The 17,290-nt window shown below is 41.8% G+C and overlaps 1 long non-coding RNA gene across 3 annotated transcripts in view; it reads left to right on the plus strand.

Annotated features, from left to right (window-relative positions):
- The first annotated feature begins 210 nt into the window (after window positions 1–210).
- Window positions 211–17,290, plus strand: part of LOC144228844 (uncharacterized) — a 126,885-nt gene continuing 109,805 nt past the window's right edge. For all 3 annotated transcript variants that reach the window (XR_013334284.1, XR_013334285.1, XR_013334286.1), the window contains exon 1: window positions 211–259. This is a non-coding gene — a long non-coding RNA (uncharacterized LOC144228844). The remainder of the gene's footprint in view (window positions 260–17,290) is intronic.

Consider the following 17,290-nt stretch of genomic DNA (forward strand, 5'->3'; position numbering starts at 1 on the left):
GTATTCAACAGCAGTGGGTTGGGCCAAGTGAAGAGCATTTCTGATTAAATTCCCTTGGGTGTCGCCTTCCAAGGACAAGTTTTAGATGCTATATCGGACAAGCGTTTGGACTTTTTTTTTTTTTTTTAATTGTCGCTCCCGGACTTTGATTGCTATCTGCAAGGGAAACAGACAGTGGAAACTATTTCATCAGACTGATGGGAAAAACACATTTTCACAGTGCCCTGAATAGCAGTGCTTGGTGTTTGAAGTCATTATTGTAAGTAATGGGTAAGCTGGAGGGAGGAAAAGACACTGCGAGTGATTTTAAAGAAGGAGAGAGGGAGAGAGAGAGAGAGAGATAATCTTGGAAGTCAGACTGGGTATTGACTGTTGGTGAGAAATTTCCACTGAACGTTAAGCTCTTCCGGAGGCTTTCTTCCCACATTCAGCCTGGGCTGTAAGGTTGGGGAAATGGAGTATGTGTGAGGAGGTCTGGGCTGGAAGTAGCATGTTCACGGCTTGCCAGGGCTGGCTGGGGGACTGAAGTCCTTATTAGTTCCTTTATTTCTCTATTCTTCATTCACTAATGAATTTAGTCATTTCTTTATCCGTTATATACTCTCTCAACATGTTCTAAGTGTCAGGCTATGAGCTTCGTGCCAAGATAGCAGAGATGAGCCAGTAAGATGGTTTACAGTCTAGTGAAGGAGAAAAAGAGACATAATTATAGCTTATATGATATTGCTACCATGAAGGTACCAAGAAATCGCAGGAAGGTGTTGAGAACAGTCTTTTTCACTTTGTTTTGCACCTGCTTTGTGCTAAGAGCCTAGAACAGTCAGAATGTGCTCCTTCTGTTCTCCAGACCTCACAGTCTAATGGAATACCTGTTCTAGGAGGGACTTGAATCAACAAGCCTACATCCACAGAAGATAATGTCTTAATTCAGTGAGTGAGAGTTATATGAAGATAGATCTAGGTTTCATTTAACTCAGAATATTCAAGCCCTCACTGCTCATGAAGTTCAACAAAAAGTTGAGAGACTTACAGTGGCTGAATTTGGTGTCTGTCAAACTAATATCTCTTGATTCATTCTGTTCATGGCATTGCTCTTTACTGACATAGAGGGCATTAGGTGGGAGAAGACGACGTTTTATTTTGGACATAATTAGTTTGAGATTCCTGTAAGACCTCTAAGTCAAGATATTAAGGAGGCAGTTGTATATATGAGACAAGAAGTCAGAAGAAAATATGGTCTCAGAATATAATTTGGGAGTTGTGATTCTGGAGGAGGCTATTGAAACCATAGACTTTGATGAAACCATCTCAACGGTGGTTCTATGGGGAGTCCTTGAGTTTTGTAGGGAACTCCTCAGGACTCGAGAAGAATGGAATCCTAAGAACTCTGGCTGAGATAGCTAGTTAAGGAATTCTGCAGTTCATTTCATACAGTTTTAGGGGTTGGTCTGAAGACCCACCATATGGTCACCAACGCAACCCCTGTTCAATGAAATAGTCCACCTCGTAGCATCTCAATGTTAAATTGAATACTAATCCTAGGAGGTTGTGTAACCATTGCTGGAAGACATAGCTGAGTGTAAAGAGAGCAGGTTTCTGGTTTTAGACTGCCCTACATGTAAGACCTGAATTTGCCATTCAAACCATACTACCACCCAGTCCTCATTGCTGTCTTTTATCCATCAGAACATCCCAGAAGACCTTGTTCAGTATAGATTTATTCAAATATCAGGCCTGGTCTGATATTTGATATTTGAATCACAAAACCTTATGATTTTACCAACTAAAGAACAAGGCTAATCTAGAATTATTTGATTTCCTGAACTCATACAAACTTCTAGTGACCACATTTCCTTTCCTTTCCTTTCCTTTCCTTTCCTTTCCTTTCCTTTCCTTTCCTTTCCTTTCCTTTCCTTTTTCCTTTCCTTTCCTTTCCCTTTCCTTTCCTTTCCTTTCCTTTCCTTTCCTTTCCCTTTCCTTTCCTCTTTCCTCTTTCCTCCTTCCTTCCTTCCTTCCTTCCCTTCTTTCTTTCTTTCGTTCTTTCTTCCATTCTTTCTTTCTTTTTCTTTCTTTCTTTCTTTCTTTCTTTCTTTCTTTCTTATTTTTTGATCACCACAAAACATATTATAGATTTACTTCATCAAACTGCCCAATTTTGTGTGAGTTCTATGTGACGACTATGAGCTTTTCCATATTAAAGAGCTATTGTTAGTCATTTTATATGGATTTGAGTTGCCACTCAGGTGAAACCCTCATTTCCTAGGAGAGCAGGTCCAGACCTTGGAAATGAGGGACAGCTCAGGGTACACAGGGTGTTTATGACAGAGCTGGACCTGCCATCTCATGCCCTATGCCCCACCTTTATGTGCCTTATGCATCTGCTGGCCAAACCCGTTCCCCAGTTTCTAAGGATAGAAGCTGGGGAGATATGTGAATTGGAACTTTTTGCAAGTCAATCTGGTATTACAACACCGCCCTCTGATGAGTTAAGAGCAAATGAATCAGAACCAGATGGGCAAATTTTCCTGAAAACAACGTGTTTGAGAAGTGGGGGAGAAGGAGAGAAGTTTTTGGCAAAACTCTTGAAGATGTTTGGCTCCATCAGATGTATGTAGCACTCTGCCTGGCTTTCTGCTGCTCCCACCATTACCACCTGGAGAAAATGACATTTCCGAACTCCCGGGGAAGGAAGCAAGGCAGGAAGGGGTAGGCATTGTACCCGCAGTCCTGTAAGTGGCGTGGCTGTCTTCAGCCCTCGTTTTCTCAGAGGTCATTTTTGGCAGTCAAATGAGGTTTGGATGAATAAAACAATCATAAGGAATTAATTCTGGAGAAACATCCAGGCTTAGACTTTTAGCATGCATTTCTCTTGGACTGTTACGAGATTCATGTTTTCAGATCCAGCCAAAGCCTCTTGAATACTTACTTGTTAAGTGTATGGTTTTGTACTAGGCCTTCAAATGGCTCTTTTCTCCCTTTGTCCATCCAGCAAAACTGTGAGGTACCAGAGTCATGAATGGATGAGAGAGCTCAGGATGAGAAAAATGACTTGCTTAACATCCCACAGCTAGGCAGCAAGAGAGCTGTAGTATCCAAGTGAGTAACCACCAGCCACATATGGCCATTTAAATGTAAATTAGTTAATTCTGAATAAAATTAAACACTGAGTCATTTAGTTTCACTCGCCACATTTCAGGTGCTCTATTGCCACATGTGGTTGGTGGCTACCATATTGGACAGTGCAGCTGTAGAACATTTCCATCATCATAGGAAGTACCATTCATTGCACAGTGGCTGCTACAGAGCCTGGACTTCAACTCATATCTTTACGACAAAGTTTTGGGCTCTTTCCTTACTCCAATCCAGGTTGTCTTACATAATACAAGCTTCTAAAATGGAAGACGATTCCTCTTAAGCATAACTGGGAACTCTCTGTCCTCATTCTGGACACAGCATACACGGAGATGCCGACTGATTATTTAAAAACATTTTTTAAAATATTTACTTTGAATACAGAGGGAGAGAGAGGGAGAGAGCAAGTGCATGAGGGGCAGAAAGAGAGTGGGACAGGGGATCTGAAGCAGGCTCTGTGCTGACAGCAGAGAGCCTGATGCTGTGCTCGAACTTGGGAACCATGAGATCACGACCTGAGCCGAAGGTGCCCCTTGGCTGATTTTTAAGCCTGTTCTGTCCTTTATGTGGCCACTATGGAGCAGCAGTGGACCAGGAGTTAAAAGGGAAGGGAGTGAGAAAGAGGTGGGGTGGGGTGGGTGTATTGTGCCCCCATGGGCTTACCTGCATTTCAGGGGCATCATAGGTCAGCAGCAGAGGGTGCTGCCAGAGTCAGTGCTAATACTCAGTGAAGTGAGAAAGGCTACGAAGAGGGCCTGCACGGTGGAGTGAAAAGATGGTGCCAATTTGGTCAGAGCAACTTGGGCCTGAATTCCACAGTCACGTGGACGTGCTACGTTGTGAAGAAGGGACAGTGCTGTCTTCCTTACAGGCATGCGAGCACTTAAATGTGTTAGCAGCTGTGAGACACTGATGCCTCATGGGTGTTCTCTACAACCAGCTGCCTTCGGCCGGTCATGCCCTCCTCTTTGCCCTTTTCTCCCCCTCCTTTTCCTGGTGGGAGTTACTAGTGGTTTCCATAGTATTCAGAGCTAGCACTCTTTGATTTCAACATTTCCCACCCCATCTTCAAAACTAGTTATCATGAAAACTGATGTTTTTGTTTTGTTTTGTTTGTTTTTTAGCATTATCTTTCTAACTGTTTTAATCCTCACATTAGGATTAGACCCAGTAATCAGAGAATGGCATCGAATTTACTCCCCCTGCCCCATCTTCAAAACTAGGTATCATGAAAACTGCCAGTGGTTTTTTTTTTTGGTTTGTTTTTTATACGTTTTTGTTTGTTTGTTTTGTTTTGTTTATTAGCATCATCTAATCTTGCAAAAGCAAGCATCTCTGTTTTAATCCTCACATTAGGATAGGTTTGAGACTGGGTAATCAGAGAATGACATCGGATTTATTTAGGCAAAATCAGTGAACTTTGATCTGGGAACATTTTTCTCTGCTCTTATTTGTTGATATATCATTATCACGTTTCATCCTACAAAGTGTTTGCAGTAGCTTACTCAATATGGCTATATTGATATGGCTAAGATGGTAAAGTAGAAATTAAAAATATTTAATATTTCAAATCTGGGAAAATATAAGTTGGAATGGAAGGTTAAAATTTCAGAGAATAATAGAACCTAGAAATGTAGGTCGTAACAGAAAATAGCCACATTGAAGCGATGAGCTTGTATAATTCATATAATTAACCAGTGTTAATTAGTCGACAATACAATGTTTATCTTTTATGTTTGACTAAAACTTATAGAATAATTCACATTACCTTCTAAACGATAGAGGTTTTGTGAATTGTTTCTTGAGTGACGTGAGGAAAATGAACCTCCCAGGGGTGAAATCATTTGTGAAGGTCACATGGCCATTGGGTGGCAGAGCCAGGATTCAGGCCTTGTGTCTCCTAGCTCCCATTCATTGTTTCTTAGAATGATGACCACTCACATTTTTTCAACACTAGAAATATAAAAGGCCCTTTTATTTCCAGGATGCTTATGTTGAGCTCCCAACAAGCTTGGGAGGTGGCGTTATTACTCCATATTACAGGTGAGCAGGTGATGCACCCATGACTTAACTTCCAAGGAACACAATTAGTACTTGCATTTGGGTGATACTTTCCACATTGTTTTCTTTTCTTTTTTTTTTAATTTTTTAAATGTTTTATTTATTTTTTTTAGAGAGAGATAGAGACAGCATGAGCAGAGGAGGGTCAGAGAGAAAGGGAGACAAAGAAACCGAAGACAGGCTCCAGGCTCTGAGCTGTCAGCACAGAACCTGATGTGGGGCTCGAACCCATAAACCGTGACATCATGCCCTGAGCTAAAGTCAGCCACTTTACCAGTTGAGCCACCCAGACGCCGTCCACCGCCCCCCCCCGCCGCCACATTGTTTTCTTTTACATTGTTCCCAAAGGAGTGTGAGCAAGAATAAAAACAGAAACACAACATTTCCAAATCTGGGCATTGTGCATTTGTGAGTGATCTGTGGGGCAACATTTCTGTCTCCCCATGACTGAAGAAGAAACCCAAGGGAGTTCCCTCTTCAGTCAGTAACTCGTGCAGAGCCTTGAAACAAATGCTCTGATATTGACATTAATTAAAGGACATTTAGCTTCTCATGTCCATAAGGGGCTGATTCTGGGCGTATCCTGGTGTGCCGAACATGTGGAAAGGATTCAGGAAATGCTCATGGCCATGGCCATGTCACCAGGGCTGCTCGCTAACTCCACCAATGAAGCCTTCCCAGTTGGGTATTTCCTTTCCTAGAGATACCGTGGGGAAGGGGTGATGTGCCCTGCGCGTGTTGTGTGTGTGTCTATGTGTATGCTAGGGTGATTTTTTCCATTGCGTCGTGTGTTTTATGACCCTCACAGATGTCAGACTTCCTGTGGTGAGAAGGGAGGAGGAAGGGCTGTGATTTGGGAGAGGAGGGGGAAGAGGTGAGACTGAGGCGAGGCAGGAAACACAATTGTGTGGATTTAACGGGCCTCGTTTTATAGCATTTAGTCCTGTTTTCACTGGGTAGCAGTGAATAGTCTCACTAAGGTAAACCGTTTTTCACTATTATTGGGCCAGGGGATGAAAGTTTCATTGTTATTCTTCCTTGGAGCTCATGTGGCTGCTCTTGATATTAACCTCTTTTTGCCTCAGAGACTCAGAATTTCAGTGGAACCCTTTGAACGTTGGCTGGATAATGATCACATATGTTTGTAAAGAGATTGGGTTTATAGAGCATTGGTCTGCGTTATCCCGTCTGCCATTTGATCTTCAGGATAATCCTGTAAGTACCCGGTGCAGATCGTTAGTTTTCCTAAGGAGAGAACTGAGGCCCAGAGAAAGGAGGTGAGCTGCTCCCTTACCCGGCCCAGAAAGGAGGAGAGAAGGGTATCAATACGTGCTGATTGTCAACTCTGTGCTCCCCGCCGTGCTGAGAAAGGACCCTGAAGCTCAGACTGGGGTCGCAATTGGCCCGGTGTTGTTCACTTTGGGCTCGGCCAACAACTGGGGTTGTGTCAGAATTAGAAACTGCGCCTGCCTGTCTCTAAATCTAGTGCTCATTTCTGCTACACCACCAACTTTCTGCAGATCCTAGCCAGAGGGCAAGTTTGAAAGGAAAAAAAAGACCTTGGCATTGATTACCCAAAACCACTGACAAACCAAACATTATGCAAATCAGGACCCACCATGTGAATAATGGCTCACATGTGTGAGGCACTTTCAAAAGCACTTTGGGAGATTGTTGCTTAACCCTCACAGCAAACTTGTGAGCTGGCTGTTCCTATTCTTCCCATTTTACAAGTGGGGAAGTTGAGGCTCAGAGAAGTCATTTATCCAAGGTCCTATAGCTAGTAAGGAGCAGCACTGGAATTGGAACATAGATATGACTAGAGTAGCCCATTTTCTCTCTGAACCATGGTACCCACAGGCCCATGTCTGTTTTGCTCAGGTCATTGCTATTGTTACACGTCTGAAATCAAATGTTGTGCACCCCATCCTTGTTACCTATAACATGAAGTTCAAGTAGCTCAGCCTGAAATTCAAGATGCTCAGGTTCTCCACGTGCATCTCCCTCTGCCTCGCAACACACTTCCCACCCCAGCCCTGTTCCAGTCAGTGTTTTCTCCTCCACTCCTTTGGGCCTCCAAGCCTTCACTTGTGCATTTTCTTCCTGCTTCCCCTTTGAGAACTCTGTTCTCTTTCAAGGGTTGCCTCTGATGCCATCAGTTCCAAGTACCTTTCCAGGGCCTTTCAATCCAGTGTCGTGGGTCTCCGCAGTGCTCACGATTCAACCAGATCATGATACTGCCCTTGTTTCCTCCTCTCAGTTCCCACTTTGCTCACTAGGGTCAGATTCATTGTTTCATCAGCCCTGACCACATAGTGACTGACATGTGCTGCACACAGTAGACAACAAATGAGTATTTCTCTAGATATGCAAACATTGGCTCACACATCCTAATGCATAGGTAGCTTCCCAGGTAGACCTGGGCCCAAATCACGACCTGTTTACTTCTCAAGTGTAACCTTGGGCACTACTTATTTAGGCCTCCTAACCCCCAGTTCTCCTGTCTGTTAAAATGGTGATGGTGCCCCCTTTCTTGCAGAGAGGGGGGGATCACTGGAGGAATGAATAAGACAGAGAATGGAAGCGTTCAGGATGGTGCTTGGCACATATGGTGATCTGAGTATGTGGTGGTTGTTGGGCAGAGCTATTATTCTTGTAATAGTTTATAATATCTCCCAGCAATATTATTAGATTTTCTTGGGATGTACATATGCAGTTTTGTTGCTTTAGAGTTGAATTCCTCACCTTGACCAACACTTAGCTCTTCTGTTTGACCTTCCCATGTTTGTATGTTTTGCTGTTGCTGGTGTTATTTATTTAGAGTTGTGGCTTTGTAAACCGTTGCTTAAAATGACCCTCCTGTGCTTTAAGAGGTAGCATACTGGGAAAGAATGTTAGACAGATGGGAGTAGGAGGGAAGGGAATGAGGTAGAATCTAGTCCTTAGGGAAGCCACTCAACTTCTCTGGGACTGTCTGGGACTTCTTTCTTTTTCTTTTCTTTTTTCTTTCTTTTTTTTTAATGTTTATTTTTAAGAGAGAAAGTGCGCATGTGCACGAGTGGGAAAGGCCAGAGAAAGGGAAGGGGACAGAGGACTTGAAGCGAGCTCTACACTGACAGCCTGATGTGGGGTTTGAACTCATGAACTGTGAGATCATGACCTGAACCAAAGTCAGACACTTAACCGACTGAGCCACCCAGGTGTCCCTTGGTAGCTTCTATTTTGAATGGCTGACTTCTTCATGGGTACAGCTAAAGGACCAGCAAGAGAGTGGGACTTTGAGGTCAGAACACCTTGTTGCAAATTCAATTCTGCCATTAATTAGTGTTCCCTATGCACGCATGAATACACACACACACACACACACACACACACACTACCTGGTCATATAAACTTGGGAAAAGAATTACACAAAATGAAACACAGTTCTTTGAATTGCAAGTCTTAGCATCTTTCACACAGTCAGGTACTTTGTGAAACCAGATTTGTAGCTACAGTGGGCATTTTATTCTTTTCAGTTTCATCCACACCAGGCCTTTTTCTGAGGAGCTACTCACTGGAAAGTTGTTAATGAAAACCCTTGGGGGACATCAGACTATATGTCTCTGAGGCTCCCCCCCACCCTGCTGTATCCTGCCTCTCCATGATCCTGATCTCAGAATCAAGGTCGCCTCCTCCCTTCCCCCTCCCCTCCACACTCTTCCCCACAGTGCCTGGTGCATGGGAGACTCTTGGTCAGTACTTATGGAATTAATTGCCTCTTGCAAAGGGCCTTGGGCCTCATGACGCAGCCTGTATGTTAGCTTAGGGAAAAAAAAAGAAGAAAGGAAATAAAGATGCCACATTGGATTGGACAAACTTGGACTGCACAGGCTAGCTGCCTCTGCCAGTTGGCTTTGATTGCTTGTAAAGGAAAAGCCAAACAAAGAAGGAGGTGGAGTTTATTTCAGTAAACAGAACCTCTCAAAGCAAAAGAACTCCATCTCCTCCGGGAGAGGTGGCCTCATTTCTGTTACAATCAGAAAACATTTGCAAACAACCACTTGGTTAGAGAAAACAAGAAGTTCATACAAGGGAACTGTGGATTTCTGCTAGGTGCTGGGGTTTGTGTGATTTAGAAGGAGGGCAGGGGGAGATGAGTAGCCAACATTTCATCTCTACATTTAAGAGTATTGGAGGGGTGCCTGGGTGGCTCAGTCAGGTAAGCATCCAGCTTCAGCTCAGGTCATGATCTCACAGTTGGTGAGTTTGAGCCCCACATTGGGCTCTCTGCTGTCAGCACAGAGCCCACTTGGATCCTTTGCCTCCCTTTCTCTCTCTGCACCAGCCCCTTCCTGCTCATGCTCTTGCACTCTTTCTCTCTCATATAAAATCATTAAGACAAATAGAGCATTTGATATCTCAGAATTAGTACATTTAAATATCCCAAGGGGTTTTTATACCCTATCCTGCCAAGCACTCCTCAATTAGCTGGTGAGGGAAAGAAATCCCAGGGGTACCTGGGTGGCTCAGTTGGTTAAGCATCCCACTCTTGTTTTCCACTCAGGTCATGATCTCACAGTTTGTGAGATCGAGCCCCACACCGAGCTCTGTGCTGACAGCTCAGATCCTGGAGCCTGCTTCAGGTTCTGTGTCTCTCCCTCTCTCTGCCCCTCCCCTGCTTGAGCTCGCTCACTCTCTCTCTCTCTTTCTCTCTCTCTCAAAAATAAACAAACATTCATACACACACACACACACACACACACACACACACAATGGAGGCTACTGGCTACCTCTAGTGCACTGACATGGTTGTGGCTTTTGTAGTATTGGCTTTAGAGGGTTTTATGTTTCTAAATTATTTGTCAACGTTTAGAAGTTGGGAGTTTTCTTATAAAAACTTCTTGTTCTTCTTGAAAAGTGGAAGACCTGGCAGGATTGGACTACAGTGTATTATGATAGCACAAATATAGCTCTTCCCTGGGACAGGGTACCAACCTCCAGTTCACCACCTTCTTGCCCAGACTGACTTCACTCTGGTGTTGCAGGCTTGGCCCCTCTTGGCATTTGAGCTTTCAGTCCCTGGTTCAGCACAGGCTGTGATGAGGCCACAACTTTGCTGTTCATACTGGCCTGCTTGTCACTTCTAAGAGTTGGTGCCTTTGATTACACCATCTTTGGACAGGTGAAAGTCAAAAATACCTGCTTAGGTGAACCACGGCCTGTTAATAATGAAAAAGAGAGCATCTATTGAGTGTTTATTCTGTATCAACCTCTGTTTTTACCACTTAGCAAATGATTACCTTATTTAACTTTCACAGGTGTCTTACACAGTGGGAATTCTTGGGTCACTCACTTCTGAAATGAGGACACTGGAGCACAGAATGATTAGTATAACTTTCCCCAAATGATACAGTTAATAAGTAGAAGAATTGGAGTTTGAATACAAGGAAGATGCTCTTAACTACTATGGTACTTTCTTCTTTTTTAAAAGTTTGTTCAGGGGTGCCTGGGTGGCTCAGTCAGTTAAGTGTCTGACTTCAGCTCAGTTCATGATCTCACTGTCCTTGAGTTTGAGCCCCATGTTGGGCTTTGTGCTTACAACATAGAGCCTGGAGCCTGTTTCAGATTCTGTGTCTCTTTCTTGTTCTCTGCCCTTCCCCCACTCTTTCCTTCTCTCCCTCCCTTCCTCTCCTCCCCCAAAAATAAACGTTACATTGGGCACCTGGGTAGCTTAGTCAGTTAAGCATCCAACTTCGACTCAGGTCATGATCTCTGGTTCATGGGTTCGAGCCCCACATCTGGCTCTGTGCTGACAGCCAGCTCAGAGCCTGGAGCCTGCTTCAGATTCTGTATCTCCCTCTCTCTCTGACCCTCCCCTGCTCATGCTGTCTCTCTCTCTCTCTCTCAGAAGTAAATAAAATATTTAAAAAAATAAACATTATAAAATTTTTTAAGTTTATTCATTCATTCATTTATTCACTCAAGTAATCTCTGTACCCAATGTGGGGCTCAAACTCATATGTATGTATCAAACTCATACATGTATGTATGTAAGTATGTATGTATGTATGTATGTAATCTCTACACCCAATGTGGGGTCGAACATATGACCCTGAGATCAAGAGTGGCATGTTCCACTGACAGAGCCAGGCCAGGCTCCCCTTAACTGCTATGGTATGTTTCTTAAAACATTGTTTTATATAAATGACAGAATGATTTAAGTTTTTAAAAACTTTTTATTTTGAACTCATATGACTTAGAAGTTGAAAAAAGAATAACCCCCCCCCCTTTTATCCTTCACCCTGCTCTCCCAAATATTAACACCTTAAATGTGGTTATTAAGTACAAGCAGTGACCATTACTAAGTAAACTATAGACCTTTTTTCTAATTTGACCGTTATTAACATGAATATTCTTCCCTGTTTGTTCCAAGATCCTATCCACAATCCCACATTGCGTCTCACTATTATTTCTCCTTTGTCCCTTCTAGTCTGTAACAGGTCTTGAGTTTCATCTACTTTCGTGACCCTGACATGTTAGAGGAATATCGGTTAGCTGTTTGATAGAATGTCCCTCATTTTGGGTAGGTCTGATATTTTCTCATGATTGGAATGAGATATGCAGTATTTTGATGGCATACCAGAAAAATGCTGTGTCCTCCTCTGTATATCATATCAAGGAGTTTATGATATCCATTGTCTTCTCATTGGCAATGCCATTTTGTCACTTGGTTAAATTAATGTCTGCTGGGCTTCTCTTACTGTAACGTTTCTATTTTTCCTTTGTAGTCAATAATAAGTTGTTCAGGGAAGATAATTTGCAATTATGAAAATCCTGTTTCTCCTCAAACTTTTGTTCATTAATTTTAGCATCTTTTAGTTGATTTTATCTGCAACAATCTGCTTCATTTGCTTTCAGCAAAAGACTTACAAAATGAATAGAAAATACTGGAAGAGTATAGCAAGAATCAAGATTTTAATGTAAAATGTTCAAAAGCTACTTCTTTATATCATAATCAATATTGCCTTTTGATGTCACAATGGAGTTGATATCATAACTTCATACAAGTGAATTTTGTGATTTCTGAATATGAACAGTTCAGAATCAGTTTCCTTATTGTTAATATGGACAATAATTGCAATTTGAAAGTGTTGCTGCATGGAGAGGAAGTCATTAAGAGTAGATGCTCTAGTCAGGCTGCCTGGACCGAGGGCCTGAAGCTGTTACTCATGAACTTTGTGACTCTTGGTAGATTGTGCAACCTAGCTATGCTTCAGTTCCTCCTAGAGCCAATGTGAGGATTAAATAAACAACAGATGTCAGATGCTTACTTAGCAGAATGCCTGGCACATAATAAGTAATCAATACATACTTGTTGAGTCCAAATTTGATATATTCAACCATCAATCCTGGAAGTAATACTTGTTAAGGATTGTTCAGGGTCTGAGATTTTAAGCTACCTGTGGCAGGTTCCTCAGCCATGATTTTGTGGATGCTTAGAAAAGTCACAAGATCTCTGGATCAGAGACAAAGGACTTCCTCCCAGCATGCAGCATGAGGTTCTCATTCTCATTGGCTCCCCTGACTTCCAAACTCCACAGGGCAATGTGGCAGGCCCCAGGTGGCTGCTGCACATTCAGGGGGTTTGCTTCACACCTGGGGAATCCTAAGCTTACTGCAAACAAACCTGCTTTCTGTTCTGGAGGGAGACACTATTTTCCCAGGTTGCTTACTATGTAAATATCCTTGATACATTAGTCCAAACCAAAATATTCAGTATCTCTGCTCCAAAGATATTCAGAAACGAACTGTCTCCCAACAACAACGAGCAATATTTGATGCTTCTCTTGGAAAGGAACAAAGTAAGCCATAAGGATTTTTGACCAGAGTTCCAGAAGTTGACAGAAATAAGTCTACTTAGTTAATTCCATAACTACCCCAGTTTCTTAAGGCTTTGTATTTCTTTTGCCACTGTATTTCAGTTCCTGTAAAGATTTACAGTATATAAATCCTACATCAATGCTTTCCCTCCCTTTTAACTAGGCATCACAAGATTCCAACCACTGATACTGGTTTGGTTCTTAATTGTGTCTCCAAGCAACTAGCTCCAGAATCAGTGTGCTTTCTTGTCTGTACGGAGAACACTGTCTTCTCTGTATATTTGGGATGCAGGGTGGTGATGAGCTTTCTTTAGTAAGGGCAAAGGGACGCCTGTGGAAATGCAATATAACTTTGAATGTCTCCCCCTACCCCCAGCTCCCTCTTTGTCTTTATTCTGGTTTTTTTTTTTTTTAATGGTAGAAGCTTTTAAAATGTCACATCTGTTTCTAATCATTTCCTTTAGTCTTTCACTGTACTGATCAACTCAGCAACCTGACTTGTAAAGGGATCCAGATTATTTTGTAAGACAACCAACATATGTTAAAGAAAATTGCCCGTTTAATATTCCAATTGTAAAACAAACACACACACACACAAAGGAAAAATTTTCTTCACTATGTACACTCAAGACAGAATGAACTGCCCTTTTGTGGACAAAGGATTTATTGCCCAATTTTATCACAAAGAAAGATGTTTAAAGCAATTATATTATGCTTTTTAAAAAGAAAATATTTTTAAAATGATGAAAGATTTCATGCATAGAAAATCATGCATTGAAAACACTTATTATGTATGCTAAAGTTTAAACAAATATTAACATTTTGCTATATTCGCTTTAGCTCTCTCTAAAAAAGAAAAAAAAAGGAAGGGAAAGAAACAGAGTTAAGCCAAGCCCACCCCCTCCCTTCCCTTTTTCAAAGACGTGACTTCTATTTTGTGTGTTTTTATTTTTATTTATTTTTATCAAACCGAAATAGACATGCTATATTGTATTAGTTTCATGTGTACAACATAGCGATTCTACATTTGTACACATTGCTAACTGATCATTAGGCTAAGTCTAGTTACCATCTGTCACCAACAACATTGATACAGTATTACTGACTGCATTCCCCATACTGTACATTCTATCCCTGTTGCTTATTTATTTATAACTGCAAATTTGTATCTCTTGATTTTCTTCACCCATTTTGCCTTCCTCTAGCTCCCTCCCCTCTGGCAACCACTACTCTGTTCTCTGTACTTATGAGTTTGGATTTTGTTTTGTTTGTTTGTTTAGACTCCACTTGTAAGGGTATTTCTTTGTATTTGTCTTTCTTTAATTTATTTCACTTAGCATAATGCCCTCAGGTCCATTCATGTTGTCACAAATGTCGAAATTTCGTTCGTTTTTTATGGTTGAGTAGTATTCTGTGTATATATATCACATCTTTTTTATCCATTCATCTATCAAACGACACGTAGGTTGTTTACGTACCTTGGCTATTGTAAATAATACTATAATGAAAATAGGGCTGCATATATCTTTTTGGACTAGTGTTTTCATTTCCTTTGGATAGATACCCACTAGTGAAATTGCTAGATACCACTAGTGAAATTGCTGGTAGTTCTATTTTTAATTTTGCTTGTTGTAGTTTTCTAAGAAGCTGTCCAATCTTATGATTTTCAGAATCTTTATCTATACACACTTTTATTTTTATTCTTAATATTGCTTATTTATGCTTGTATACTCTCTTTTAAAATAAAACTTGCCAGAAGTTTGTTTATTTTGCAAGTCCTTAAAAAAAGAAGCTTTTGGTTGTGTTTCTAAAATACCTCTCATTTTGGATATAAAGTTACATTTTGGTTTGGTCCCATGATTTAAAGCATATATAAATAATAAATTTTTTTCTCACAGCAGTGGATTCTCCAACTCTTTGGACACCAACTGGGTGTCCTACAGTTCAGTTCAATTCTGACACAGACTATCCAGAGTTAGCATCAGACTTCATAGGTTTAAAGGCCCAGTTCTAGGGGCACCTGGATGCCTCAACTGGTTAGGCGTCTGACTCTTGATTTCAGCTCAGGTCATGATCTCACGGTTTGTGGGACTGAGCCCCATGTTGGGCACCACTCTGACAGTGCAGAGCCTGCTTGTGATTCTTATCCCCCTCCCTCTGCCCCCCACACTCATGCGCGCATGGGCGCATTACATACTCTCTCTCAAAATAAATAAACTTAAAAAAAAAAAAGGCGCAGTTCTGTAAGACTGCCCTCACTTCAGATGCCAGTTACAAGTGTTGGGTCCCCAAGTAACTCACACTTCTGTCAGACTTGGCTACAAAGTTGGAAGGGTTCTCATAACCCTCCCTCCCCTTTTCTCAGGTTTGAGGATTTGCTAGGACAGCACATAGAATTCAGGAAAGTGCTTTACTTACTATTGCTCGTTTTTATCAAAGCCAGAACTCAGGAACAGCCAAGTGGAAGAGATGCATAGAGCACAGGAGGGGATAGGAGAGCATAGTACCTCCTTGCTCTCTCTAGGCATGCCACCCTCCCTGTACTTCAGTCTATTCACTGACACAACATTCCAAACACTGCATTTAGGAATTTTTATGGAGGCTTTATTACATAGGCATAATTGATCGAGTCATTGGCCTGTCATGACTGAGTCAACCTCCTCCAGCCCCTCTTTCCTCCCTGGAGGCCGAGGAGTGAGGCTGAAAGCTCCAGTCCTCCAGTCGTACCTTGGTCTTTCTGGCAACCAGCCCCAGTCCTGAAGCCCTCTAATGGCTGCCAGCAACAAGTCATCTGTTAACATGAACCCAAGTATGGCTGGAAATGGCTTGTTATGAACAACAAAAGACACCTTGTCTACCACCTATCACTCAGAAAATTCTGAGGGTCCCAGAAGCCCACGTGCCAGGAGCCAGGACAAAGACCAAACATATGATTCTCATTGTATCATAGTATCAAGCTCTTATATGTTAAAATTGGGGCCAGGCGCTGAAGCAGTTGGGATTTGTAGCTCTTACCTTGGTGGCTGGTCATCTAGTAGAGTGATAGTCACAAATATTAATAATGGCAATATTATGTGAAAAATGCTAAAGCCGAACTCTTATTTCCCCCTTCCCCTAAGGCTCTCCATCTCTGTAAATGGCATTGCCGTTTTCTCCATTGCTCAGGCCAACATATCTAGGATTTTCCTCTTTGATTCTCTTTCGCACTGTGTCATCAACAACTCCTGCTATGTTCTACCTACAAAATGTATTCTGAATTGGACCACTTTTTACTACTCCACTTCTACCACTCCCAGGCTACCATCCTCTCCCCGCTGAACTGCTGAAAACATCTCTTAATTGGTCTTCAGGATTCCATACTTGCCACCTTAAAGTCTATTCTCAGTAGACTAGCAGAGGGATTCTTTTAAAAGAGAAGTCCGAGGACTGATTCCCTGATTAAACCCCTCCAGTGACTTCCCTAACCTTGTAGAATCAACTCAACTCAAAATTCTTACCATGCTCTAGAAGGGGCATCTCAGTCTGTCCCTTCGCTTCAGCTCTGCCTTTCCATTCTCTCACTCTATCCTTTGCTCACTCCATTCCAGCCACATGTATCTACTTGTTTCTTAAATACATTGAATGTGTTCCATTAGGGACTTGGCACTTGGGGTTTTCTTATTTTGGGAATAATCCCTCCCCCTACACTGAGTCTTGCTCCCTGATTTTATTCAGATCTTTTCCAAGTATTATCTAATCGAAAGGTCTTCTGCCTACTGAGGGTATCCTGTCCTCATTATGCATTACCCCCAATTTAATTTTCTTCATAGGCTTTATCTGACATTATATTGATTATTCATTTGTTTATTTACTCTGTCATGGGAATGTAAATGCCATAAGAGTAGGTCTTCATTTGTTTTGTTGATGTGGCATTTGTAGGCTCCATAATTTCCTGGTTCAATCACTATGCTCCTTTGCTAGGTAACAATTTCATATCTTTGCTTGGTTTCTCAAATGTCTAACTCATCTCTCCTCCCCACCCCCTGCCACTCTTTTCTTCTTGAGCTTGCTTCCAGTTTCATTTAGAAGGTAGAATTTCTACATACTCTTACCACAACACCTACCAACCGACCACACTCTGCCTTTCTTCCTTTAATATAGATAAAGATTCATAATTTTATCAAAAACCAGCCCTGATCATGTGCCCTGGATCCATTCCCTTTTACCTACTCACTGACTTGCCTTTAGCAATTGCA

Source organism: Crocuta crocuta, unplaced genomic scaffold, assembly GCF_008692635.1.
Source record: "Crocuta crocuta isolate KB4526 unplaced genomic scaffold, BGI_CrCroc_1.0 scaffold559, whole genome shotgun sequence".
Taxonomy (NCBI): domain Eukaryota; kingdom Metazoa; phylum Chordata; class Mammalia; order Carnivora; family Hyaenidae; genus Crocuta; species Crocuta crocuta.